Consider the following 12,868-nt stretch of genomic DNA (forward strand, 5'->3'; position numbering starts at 1 on the left):
AAGCTTGCCACAGGTCATTCCAAAAATGTTATTTTTCAATTGCTTCATCTACTCATGACATATGATATTAATTGATATTAATTGATCATATTCCCTTTTTGTGATTCATAGGCAGTTACAGCTCTGACAAGTTAATTCTTCATTAACTGGGGTTTTTTTCACTTTATTTTAACATTTTCTTCTATAACAGATACTAAATCATTTTCTACTTTAGTGCTAAATTTAACATGTTCTATTCATCCCACATCAAGAAAATTATCACTTCTTGCATCAGCAATTTCAACTGGCCACTGCTGCATGAAAATCAATGCAAACTGGGAAAATGCCAAGTAAACCAAATGGTATTGGCTGTGTTATTTTTGCATTGTAATAGCCTGTCCCCAAATGTACAATACCCTTGACAACTAAGTATATCAGGCTAAATTCTGATCATGCTACTTCTGGTGCAGATCCAAACTAAATTACTTTAATGAGCTGAAGAACAAATTTTCCTTTTACCAAACATGTAGGTTACTGGCTTTACTCCACGTGAGATGCTAATGCTGGTTGGTGAGGTTATCAGTTGTGGGGAAAAATGTGGGAAGAGCTAAGTTAAAATAATTCATGGTTGCTCTGAGATGCTGGAAAGACAGTAATATTTATGAGAATACATTTTATATGAAAGCCAAGGGCTTGATGGAGACATAAGTTACCTAAAATTTAGAACCTTAATGATACCAGCATGTTTTGTGCAATGTGACATTTTCAGAGCTGGAGTCTTGCTGGATTTGGCAGCAGTCTAATAAAGAAACTCAAGTTTCTGTCCCAAAGATCTTTCAGTCCAAGTGGTTGTGGAGGAGATGAATACATTAATGAAAGAGATGAAGGGAGATAACAATGAATGTTTCATCTATAAATAATAACATCAACACTATATTCTGATAAACATATCTTGCTCAAGGATGTCTTCATGTAAGATTTCTATTCATCAGGCAGGAAGTGATATATGGATTTTTTCGGTTTTTTTGGTAAGAGAATGGACACCCAAGCATAGTAGGTTTTCTCCTGTACTAAGACCATTAAGCCCAGAAATTCAGAACAAAGTAACATATTTAGCTTAGTTTCAAAGACAGTGATGGACATACGAAAATTCTATCACTCAGAAATTGATACACACACACACACACACACACACCCCCCACGCACGGAGTCTTTGTTCAGAGAACACAGCTTCTTTTTCCACACTATCTGCTGCTTCAATGGTATTTTATTTTCCCTTTGTGCTGCCATGTCAATCGAGGATTGAGTGCTTTTCTTGTAAATAGTCCCATTATTTTTTGCTTATGAAGTGTTACAATTTCCATGCAGCAAAATGTTTTGTACAGCTCTGCGTTGCTGCCACGCTGCTTCACTGTAAGCTGTTTGACTTATCACTGTTGACAAAAGCATCCAGCTTCTTGTACACACATAATGAAAGCCTTAAATGTTTTCTGAATATCTATCTGAAATATATTACTTCTAATAAAAAGATATCCTGCAGATTTATTGTTGAGACTAATGGTGTAAAAAACCGCTGAATTATCTTTCTTAGTGCTTTGGTAGTGTAGGCAGTGGGCCAGTCTGATGTGTATGTTATATCTACTCTGTGTTTTTTTAAACTGTGGGACAGCTTTTAGAATTATGCCTGTAACTTCAGTCTAGTCTGGACTAAAACACCCTGACTCATGATATATGCAATGGAGTGTAGTTTCTCCTTGGATCTTTCAGGATTGCAATGACTTAATGATGGTATTACAGCAGAACCACTACATTGATCCATGTAGTGGTGTCAATATACTAAAAAAAAAGCAGGGTAGGGGACAGGATTTTAGTTTCTAAATGCTAGCAAACATGCACAGAAGGAAGGAACTGGCTTGGGGGATTAGACTCGTTCCTTGCTCTTGCTTTGTGATTGAAACTCTAAGGAGCAAAAGTGGTTGAGTAATTCACAGCCTCTCTGATTTACAGCTGTGCTGTATTTGTGGGCAGTTTGCACACTTTTGGTTTCATGCCAACATTGCACAGTGGTTCAGAACCAGTTTTTTTTCTTCTCTGTTCTTCCACAGGCATCCTTGGAGGGCTGACTTATCTCCTCTGCCAGCTCTGGGCTCAGCTGCCCCAGCCTGGCTCTCTTGGACTCTAAGAAAATCATCTCCATTCTTTGAATATTTCTTGTGGTTCATTTCTGCACCTGATCCTGTCTGAACTTAATTCCTGGTGTGTGGTGTTTTTGGGGTCCCCTGTTGATGGGAGGAATTAATGAATCTGACTCCATGTTCTTAGAAAGCTAATTTATTATTTTGTGTTACTATATTATATAAAAAACTCTAAACTAAGCTGTACTAAAGAATACAGAAAGGATACAAACAGAAGGCTAAAAGATACTTATTAAAAACTCGTGTCTGACTCCTTCTAGAGTCCCGACACAGCTTGACCGTGATTGGTTATCAAATTAAAACAATTCCCATGAAACCAATCAACCAACCACCTGTTGGATAAACAATCTCCAAACCACATTCCAAAGCAGCAAAACACAGGAGAAACAAATGAGACAATATTGCTTTCATTTTTCTCTGAGGCTTCTCAGCTTCCCAGGAGAAGAATCCTGGGCAAGTGGATTTTTTGGAAAATATGATGGTGACACTGGTGTGTAATATCTTGAGTCATTAGCAATGCCATTGTTCTTTAACAGCTGTTTCAACTATCATCCTCTGCCTTCCACAAAATGATACTGCACTGCAAAGAAACAAATGTTCAGGGCCTCCTTTACATTATCAGAACAGGTTTGGGTTTTTTTCTCATTTCTGTCTGAAACAAACCGTTCTTTTGGTTTTTAATGAATTGTCTTAGCCTCCTCTTTCTCTACAATGTTACAGTGATTGAAATTTGGAAGCAAAAAGTCAGAAAAGTGCCAGATTTGAATAAAGGAATCTGCATTATGCCTTAAAATCTTGTAAAATGCAGGGTAGCTGTGGTTGGGCCTGATGTGATTTCAAATTGCCCCACCTATTCACTGTTAACAACACAGGTAACATGGATCAGTATTTGGAGTTTTGAATAATATGGATCCTGCTCTGAAGGCTTCAGAAAAGTATCCATTGTTCAACTCACATACGCATAGTATCTCTCCTCTCCCACCAGGTGAACTGTGTTACATCAGTGATTTCTAAAAAAAAAGTTACTTTCTCAGATGTTTGGTTCTACAGTCCATTTTTCCAAATAGTTTCTATTAATGTCCTTGTTATATGCATCTCAAAAATATGTGCAAGTGTTTTCATGTGCTTAGACCATGTGTGGACTTTTTTTGTTCTTTTTCATATTTTTCAGCAACTTTTTTGCCTTTCATCAGAGTTCTGCCATGCTGCCAATTATAGAAACAAGAGTGACTGACTCTGTTTCAAGCTAGTTCAGTAATAAAACTCATCATTCTATTGCAAAAAAACAGGGAAAGTTTTATTCATCCAGACCCCCAAAAGAGGGCTGAACATAGCAAACTGAGCACAGTGCTGGAGATGAGCCATAAAAAGAGGATAATTTCTCATTAAGCATTAAGCTCCTCTGCCTCAACCCAGTTTTTAAAAAAGTTATGGTATATATTTATATGATATATGAAAACCTTCATTGGATGTGTATTTTAATATATATATATCTCAATAGATAGATATAACAAGATGTACAGATAGGTGAAGTTGTAAAAATGTTTTTCAAAGAGTACAAATTGCTCATTTCATTAATATTGTATTAATATCAACCATCCTTGAGTTGAGACAATCAGCCTTGTGTTTACTTCTCATAACCCTTGAGGAAATAGTTTTGTACCCTTTTTCATGTAACGCTACAGCATGTTCCCAAATAATTAAACTGAGTACAGCTGAACTGAAAAGTGGTTTGAGTGGGACATGGAGAAGGTGATAATGCTCCCCAGCAAGAAGTCATCTGACAAAACCACTGTCAGCTTCAGTGCTCCTCACTCTGTTTTTCTCTGCTTCTTTGAAGGTAGAGGCATATAAAACTCGCTAATTTTGAGAAACTAAAGAGACTTCAGTTGAGAATATTTAAGTGGAGCCATTGATTTCTTTCTTTTATGATTGTCAGTTCAGATGAAACTATCCCTTGTAACCATGGAATCATAGAATATCCTGAGCTGGAAGGCACCCACCAGGATCATTGGACTCCAGCTCATGGCCCATCACAGGATATCCCAAGAGTCACACCATGTACCTGAGAGTGTTGTCCAAACTTGAACTTAAAGAGACTGGTGCTATGACACTGCCCTCGGGAGCCTGTTTCAGTGCCCAACCACCCTCTGGATGAAGAATCCTTTCATTCCTAATATCCAACTTAAACCTCCCCTGACACAGTTTCATGTTGTTCTGCTCTCACTGGTCACCAAAAAGAAGATGTGATCTTCCACTTCCCCTCCTGAGGAAGCTGCAGATTGCTATAAGGTCTCCCCTCAATCTCGTCTTCTCCTGGCTGGACATGCCATGTGACCACAGCCTCTACTCATACGTCCCCTCTAGACCCTTCACCTTCAGTGTTCTAACGGCATAATATCTTTTTTTTAATTTGGTGCCCAACACTGCACACAACATTTAAGGTGAGACCTCCCCAGTGCAGAGCAGAGGGGACAATCCCCTCCCTTGCCCAGCTGATGCTGTGCCTGATGCCCCCCAGGATAGGGTTGGCCTTCCCAGCTGCCAGGACACTTCTGATTCATATCCAACTTGCCATCAACCAGAACCCTCAGGTCCCACTCCAGAGCACAGCTTTCCAGCCTCTCATTCTCCAGTCTGAATATCCAGGGTTGCCCCATCCCAGATGCAGAATCCAGGACTCGTCTTAGTTAAACTTAATATGACTGGTGATTGCCAAGTCCTCTGATATATCTGGATCTCTCTGTGGGGTCTTTCTGCCTTCCAGGGAGTCAACAGCTCTTCCCAATTCAGTATTGTCACACAGGATTTTCCTCCTGCTACTGGAAATTTGTATTAATCTCAGGCCATTTAAACACTAAAGTTGTACTCACTGGCCCTACCATTTCTAGAGTTCCTTTTTTCCTCATTCTTAAAGTAATGCTGAGGTATTCTTAATAAAGTCCTTGAAAGTCAGATATATAAAATATTTCAATTGCTATCAAGAACAGGTTTAAGCACCACCATCCAGGTGCACATATTCAAGCTGCAGGGGGAACATCAATCAGGCAGAAAACAAATGAAACAAGGTGTTTGATTTTATATGTTATAAACTCAAATTTATTTAGGGACATGACCTGTTGACACTAACAGATTATCAGTTGCATAATCATTTAAAAGGCTGCAGTGAAATTATAGCAAAATCTGCCTTCTAAACTGCTGGTTATGACTGAGAAGTTTCATTGTAATAAGTCATCCTGGGAAGGGATCATGCAGAACAGTCGTGATTTAAAGACTCTCAAAATGTCTCAGGTGTGAAACAAAATTAAGCAACAAAATACACAAAGGGCTGGAGTCTGCCTACTAATAATAAGCAAATCAGAGTTATTTGTACAAGTAGACACAACAGCTAAGTTAGTGTTATTCATAAAAAGTTCTACAAAAGGCTCCCCAGAGTGGAATACTGATATGTAAACCAAAGTGGAAAAGCGTGAGAGTTTATAAAATGTATAATAACAAACAATAAAAGTTTGTATTGAGAGGAAGCAGCTGAAATGCTGAAAAAGTCTTTTCTGAGGAGAAGCTTATGCAGCATGTTCATCCATGCATTTATTTTTGCATTCAGTCACCAAAATTAGGTATGTAGTAAACATAGAACACACATACAGAACTGGCTGTGAAACAAGGTACAAAGCATGGGAATCAAACAATTTGAGAAAACAAGGAGACTCAAGATGGATAAGAGAACCTGGGCAAGGGCTGAGCAACCAGCACACTTTGTTTTCAAAGAACAAGTATTTTCCAGATTATCCCTTCCTTTATGACATCCCTTCCTTTATCCCTTCCTTTATGTACCTTGCTGTGAAACAAGGTACAAAGCATGGGAATCAAACAATTTGAGAAAACAAGGAGACTCAAGATGGATAAGAGAACCTGGGCAAGGGCTGAGCAACCAGCACACTTTGTTTTCAAAGAACAAGTATTTTCCAGATTATCCCTTCCTTTATGACACCCGAGGCGCTCATTCCCAATGGGCTCTCATCTCCCACCCCCAGCAGTTCTAGCCTTTATTTTCTTGGTCTGGCCTTGCTAAATACCAAGCATGGTGTTCAAAAGTCAGCGTATGAATATCAGATCTATGAATATCAGTGTATGAAGTCAGATCTGTCTTTGGGTTGCCATGAAATGTTGCTTTACCTTCTCAATACTGAGGAGCTGTATTCTATATATTTGTAATCTGGATCTTGGGTACTGAAAATAATAATTAGAGCAGCAGGCCCATGGCTACTGAGTATAAGACATTTCTAGAGTCAGGTTGCTGTTTTTTTCCTAGGTGTGATGGTTTGTAAGTTATTGTAGATATGGCATCAAAGATGGAAGGGGGTCAAGAAACTGTGAAGATTCCACTCTGAGTGTTTTTCTCAAATATTTAGACAATGAAAAATCTCTTCCTCCATACAGAAATGGCAGAAAACAATGGCAGTATTCTCAGACACCTTAAGACAAAATGGAACAGAGACACAGCTAATTTCTGCTAATGAGCAGCTTGTTTGCATCCACAGTGCAGTGCAGGCGCTAGCATTAATAGTGTGAATGTAAAACTGTGGGAGAATTGAGGTTATTCACTCCTAATTTTAACACTATAATGAATACCTAACTCCTCAAATGTACTGAACAAATGAAATTACCCACTCTGTATTTATCATTACACCACTCATTAACATGGTGATAATTAACTCTGTGTAAAGTTTCACAGTCTGAGGCACTATAATAATTGATATATTAACAGGCTTTATATGCCATTGTTCATGCTAGTGCATCTGACTTAGGATTACCTGATTGTTGTATAAAACCGAACATGCCACTGCACTAATCAGCAGTCAAAATTAAAGGTGTTCAGTCATATAACATGCAGTACAGCTGGGACGTATCTGTTACAAATATGAGTACTTCAAAATGTGCCTAGGAGTTTATTTCTTCATTCTTTCACCTCAATCTGTATGTTTCTCCTTCTGCTGCTTGATTTCTGTTCCCATAACAGCCTCAATTTTACTATATTTGTCATATTTGTTAATAATATTGGAGAGAAGAATTTTCTACAACTCTATTTTTCTTTAAAAAAGCTTTGATTTAAACAAAATCAATATGTTAATTAATTCTAATGTTTTCTATTCTCTCTGATCAGAAACTGTTGGGTTGGAATTCTTATTCAGAACTTAAAAACTGTGTTGGGAAAAATGTTATATGTGGATTCATGACTGTCTCTGTCTAAGGTCCACTGGATTTTGACATTCCTCAGGGGATATCAGAACTGTGCAGGAATGACAAACTGCAATGGAGAGACATCAAGAAGATTCAGAAGCTGAGTTAATTCAAATTTTACCCTGTCAGACCTCAAGTAAGTTACCCTGCTGGCAACTAGCAAAGGTTGGAGACAGATGTGATTCTGATTTGCAGAGATTAAATGCAAATTTTGGTGCCCAGACTTTTGATTCAGACTCTTGAAAGAAAGCAGTTGCAAGGTCTGGTTTTATACCATAAGTTCCTTGTTGTAGATGAGGAAAACGTTTGCATAACTTCCAGAGACACCTAACTCCTAATGAGCTAGCAGGTAATTTCACTTTTGAGGGCAGGAAAACACTCTTTTAAGACTTGCCAGAATTCTTCAGCTTTTGAGGAAAAATCCCAAACCAGATCTCCAAATGTTCAGTCATGAACTGTACAGTCATGAACTTGTTAAGAAACAGTTTAGCCAAGACTCACATGGGCATCCATTCAGGCAACTAATGTCATAACTCTCTTTACAGGCCAAAAAATCCCAAGTCCCCTCTTGACAGAGCCACATGGGGCTCCCAGTCTATGCTGCATTTGAATTTGTATTTGAACTTTGAATACTGGATCCCTGACATATCTTCCAAAAGTTTGATATTTCTGAATCTTTGTGGTGTCTTGGCTAAAGTAGTAATTTTTGGTATTTACTTTCTGATGAATTTTCAACAAATCTAACCATAAAATTTAGGTAAGGTTACAAGTGACTGCTGGGATGGGCTATTCTACCCTCCTCCCATATTTCCATTTTCTGCAGAAAAGCTGGCGTTTCCTGACATGCAATACAAATATCTCCATCCCCTCCATCGTCTTCTCCCTGCATCCAACTGTTCCCAGAGCATCTACAGAGTTTAAATAATTTATTATATGTGAACAGAAACACACATACAGTCAGAAAGAGGTGTAAAAAAAGAAAAGGTGTTTGTTTTTTATCAACATCAGAAAGAGGTAAATTCCATTCTTAATTTTTGTAGCCTCACACCACAGAATGAAATGTGGGAAGTGAAAAAAGTTTTAAAATAAGTCTTGGGGACACACAGGGGTAAATACTTTAACCACAAGTGAGACAGTGATGACACTCTGTTATCTTCTCAGAAAATACATTCATTGTTTGAGATAATATAATAAAAAAATATGGGTTTTACCAGGTAGGATTTCAAAAGCTCTCCCCATTCTCCCAGAAGAAACAAGAGAGTAACTCATATTTGAAGCAGCCACTATTCCCAAATCCTGTTCTCACAAAGCTTGATAAATTTATCTTGATTCCTCACTCAGGGGAAATACCACAGAGACACCTCTGGCACTATTTTCAATTAATAATTCCAGTGATAGGAGCCTCTTAAAAAAGAAAAGAAGAAAACAACAAAACAAAATGACATAAAACAAAACAAAACACAACACAAGCAAGAAACCAACAGCACACTCACCCCAATAAAAACTCACACAAAACCTAAACCCCAAAAGAACCAAACATCCTGCTCATCAAATGACATCTTTGTAAATATTTTTTTTATCATGGCCCAGCTGACCTAACCAAATATACTAAATATAATTTCTGTTAGCACTGATAGACAAAGCATCTCTGGGAGAAAGCTGCTTTAGTACTCATATCATTCATATCATTAGTTCTATCATTACAGCCTGGTGGTTTTCAAATAACCAAAATGAATTGGACATACAAGTCTTGCAGAAGTTTGGAGGGGTGGATATCAAAGGACTGAGATGCTGTTTTAAGCTTCCATGGCAAAATGTCTTTCGTTCCTGAGCCTGGATTCAGACTGCAGGCCAATTTCCAGGCATCACATTTACAAATAATAACTGAAACCTCCTTCTCTGTAAACGGGGTAGATTTGCCTAGAAGTTGTTAAAAGGATAGACAGGGTATTTCTAATTCCACTTTTCAGGACAGAATATGTATGAAATATAATTATTTGGGGGATCAGTACTTTTCTTTTTAAACTACATAACGTTTCACAAAAGGAAAGGGAAAAACATGTTTACCAAGTTTCAGTCTGTTAGTGCCACAAAATTAGACACCTGAAAATAACTTTGCCAATCAATAACTTCATCAAGGTCAACAAATTGAGAATCATTAATAGAGAAGTTGGTGCCAGTGACACAGTAAATGAAACCACACTAGGTAGGGGAAAAATTAGCATCTTTTACAATGATTGTTTTCAATAATATAGTGCATTGCATTAATTTAAGCAAAGAAAATGAGAAAATAGGAGGCAAAAAGCCCATCAGGACATGTTACAGATAGGATTTGGAGAATGCAGATTATTTTCCCTGTGTGTCTATTGCAATCTCTATCTCAGATTAATTAATTTTTTTAATAAAGGTACATCATTATCCTGTTCATGTTTCTGTGCTAAAAGAAATCTTGACATTATGATAATATATCTGAAGATTAATTTTCAATTTTATGCATAGTTTGTAGATTCAGATTAATGAACACTATTCAGTAATTGAAAAGAAATAGTACATATTTAATAAATATTTGGATTTTTTTCTTCCCCAGAAACACTGTAAGTTGGCAGGAATCAATTTCAGACCCACTCTGAGTATAACACTGAAGGAAACAGGTGGAAGCAAAAATACCATGCATGTACTGTAAATGTTTGTGGTGTGAATATATAAGGATTGGAATCATGCCAATGCAGCTACAATTTCACTGCATTTTATAAGTTTGATCCATACACTGCCTGCATCAATACAACATTTTTTTTCTTACAAAATTAATCCCACTCCTGTGGGATGAAAGGTGATATTCTATAGAGGGAATGACCTAAATGAGCCTTTATGGCCTCAGTCATGTGTGCAGGACAGTCTCTGTTAAATTCTGAGTTAGATTTAGCCTATGAGGGGTTTAGGGCAGAAACAGTTAACTCAGCATCACAAAAACTTATAAAAACACAGATAGTGGCATCTGCTATCAGTGATGAGACCTGGAAAATGCACCTGGTAAAAAGAAAAGAGAGGCAATTAATCAGTATCAAGCACAACATTCGAAGGTGATGGAAAGAAAACAATAACAGTATGAGGTGCAGCTCTTCATGAGAATCCTAAAGAAATTTGAGTTTATTTTGCCACACATTGAACCCAAAAGAAATACAGAGAAGGTCAGTAAATTTCCTCAAAGGCCACTTAAGCACAGGGGATGTGATAAACGTTACTCTGCTCTCTAGTAGGCTGTGATTTCACTGGAAATTCTCACTGGGTTCATAGAGGGAAAATTCAAGGCTAACACAAAATACATTCTTGTCAGGGTGACAGGATACAGCTGAATAACTGGGAACCATCTGTCAGACCTAACAATCTTACATATAATCTCCCCATATTTTTTTTAACCAAAATAGTTATCAGTTTTTATTTTAGGCCAAACTGAGAGCAGTTTATCCATAAAGTCGATCAGCTAAACAGTGTAATAAGGATACTATGTGATTTGTAGCCTATTGTATGTAGTTTAAAAAATAATTTGTTTCTCTACTTTTCTTACAAAAGTGCTTTTAAAAGCTAAAAGCAGGCCTATGGGATATATGCCTCTGTGTCCAATAATATCACATTGCAAAAATCCTGTTCTAGAAGACACAGATAAAATTCCCCAGTGTATGTGCCTTTTTGTTAATGGAATAGATTTTTTTGAAACTTTTTCCTGCTACAGAAATAATTTTACTTAGAGGCAGTGTTACCTTTCTGCTGGGTACTCAACATCCCCTTTCATGCTCTACTACTCCTGGCTGAGTTCATCAACATTAAGATTGTTTATTAGTTTGGCTCTGTTGCAGAGAATTTTTCAAGTTTGACTGGTTTTAAGCTTTGTGGCAATTCAATCTTGTGCAGAGACACACCTAAATGCAAATTTCCCATAAGATGCAGAGAATAATAATTTTTTCTCAAGCCATGACTAACTAAGCACAGAAAGTTTCTCACCTTATTTCACAATAGACTTATGGAGAAGTCTTCATTATCCAAAGCATATTAGTTTTGGATCTGGATCTGAACCTCTCTTACCATAGAGCAGCGTCACAATGTCCAAGCTATAGGGGAAGCACATTTAAAATGATACTGAAACTGGATGAAAATGCATAGAGACAAATGGAGTGAGAAGAGAAGCTCATATTTCCTGTTCAAAGCCCTACCCAAAAGGGAGAGATATACATTTTCTTGTCTGGCTTCTTGTAAACTTTGGAATCTTTGTCCTGGATAATCCAGAAAAAATATTTATTGTTTTCCACATCTTTATGCCAACCTGCTCAAGATCATCACTGTCCCACTGAGACCCAGGGTCTGGAAGCAGATCTGGGATTTTTCACACTGAGTGGTCTGGAGTCTGTTTGGGAGACTGGGAACATTCACACGGAGCCCTCTTTTTGCTCCCTCCTGGCTTCAAAGTGGAGGCAAATCCTCTTTGGATTCTCTCTGGGCTGCCAAAATAGTTGCTTGGGGCAGGTTCTTCGAGCCCAGGCAGTGAGAGGCAGAGGGTCTCTTTTGGGCTTTGGAGAATTTCATAACACCTTTTTGGCCACTGTTGCCATGGCAACTCTGTTCCTGGACTAGAGGAAGATATTTTCTTTGGACCTTTTCACTACTGCCACTCAGGACAGCTATGCTGGGATGTCAGACTCTTCTCTACACAAGTTTTTTAGCTGTTGCCCCAGATCCAGCCACTATTGCCAATGTGGGACTGCCACCACCAGGAGATCCCCTGTCAGGTGGCGTGGAGGAGGCAGCCCAGCAGCATTGACTCTTGGTTAGGGACAAAAAAAGTAGTTATTCTGGGTTTTCAGTTTTATCCTTGTTGTTTTCTAGGTCAAGAGGGGGTCCTGTAATTATGGAGGCTCAGTTGCTGTGTTGTTTTTCCTATTACTTTTCTCTCCACCACATAGTTTGTAGAAGGCTTCTCTACCATCTTGTGTTTGGCTTCTACAGAGGCCAACATCTCGTTTTCTTCATTCCCAGAGATTCCATGGGATTCAACACTTTTGTATCTTTACTGTTATCTTGGTTGTTGCCTTTTTGTTCCTTAGCAAACTCTTTTTTTCACTTAGGTCTTTTCTCAGTTGTGTCTCTTTATTGGTGAAAGAGTGTTTAAAATGAAAGGGAGGTAGCTCATACTGGAATCTCTTCTCTGAATAATTGTCTTTAAATAAAAAAAAAATCTTGCTTGTTTGGGCCAGCCTAATATTTAGGATGAGGCTCATGCTGGGATGAAGCTGGGATGAAGACTCATGCTTTCCTAGCCAGAGGCCACTTGAGAAACAGAACCTTTTGTTACTTGTCATCATACATTGGCCATTGCTTGGTTATTAAAAAGAGAGGTGCCAATTGCTGCTTTCTTTCTTGCTAAGCAATTGGTTGCAGACATCATCACTGAACATCCAGAA

The sequence above is a fragment of the Molothrus aeneus genome, chromosome 3 (assembly GCF_037042795.1).
Source record: "Molothrus aeneus isolate 106 chromosome 3, BPBGC_Maene_1.0, whole genome shotgun sequence".
NCBI lineage: Eukaryota > Metazoa > Chordata > Aves > Passeriformes > Icteridae > Molothrus > Molothrus aeneus.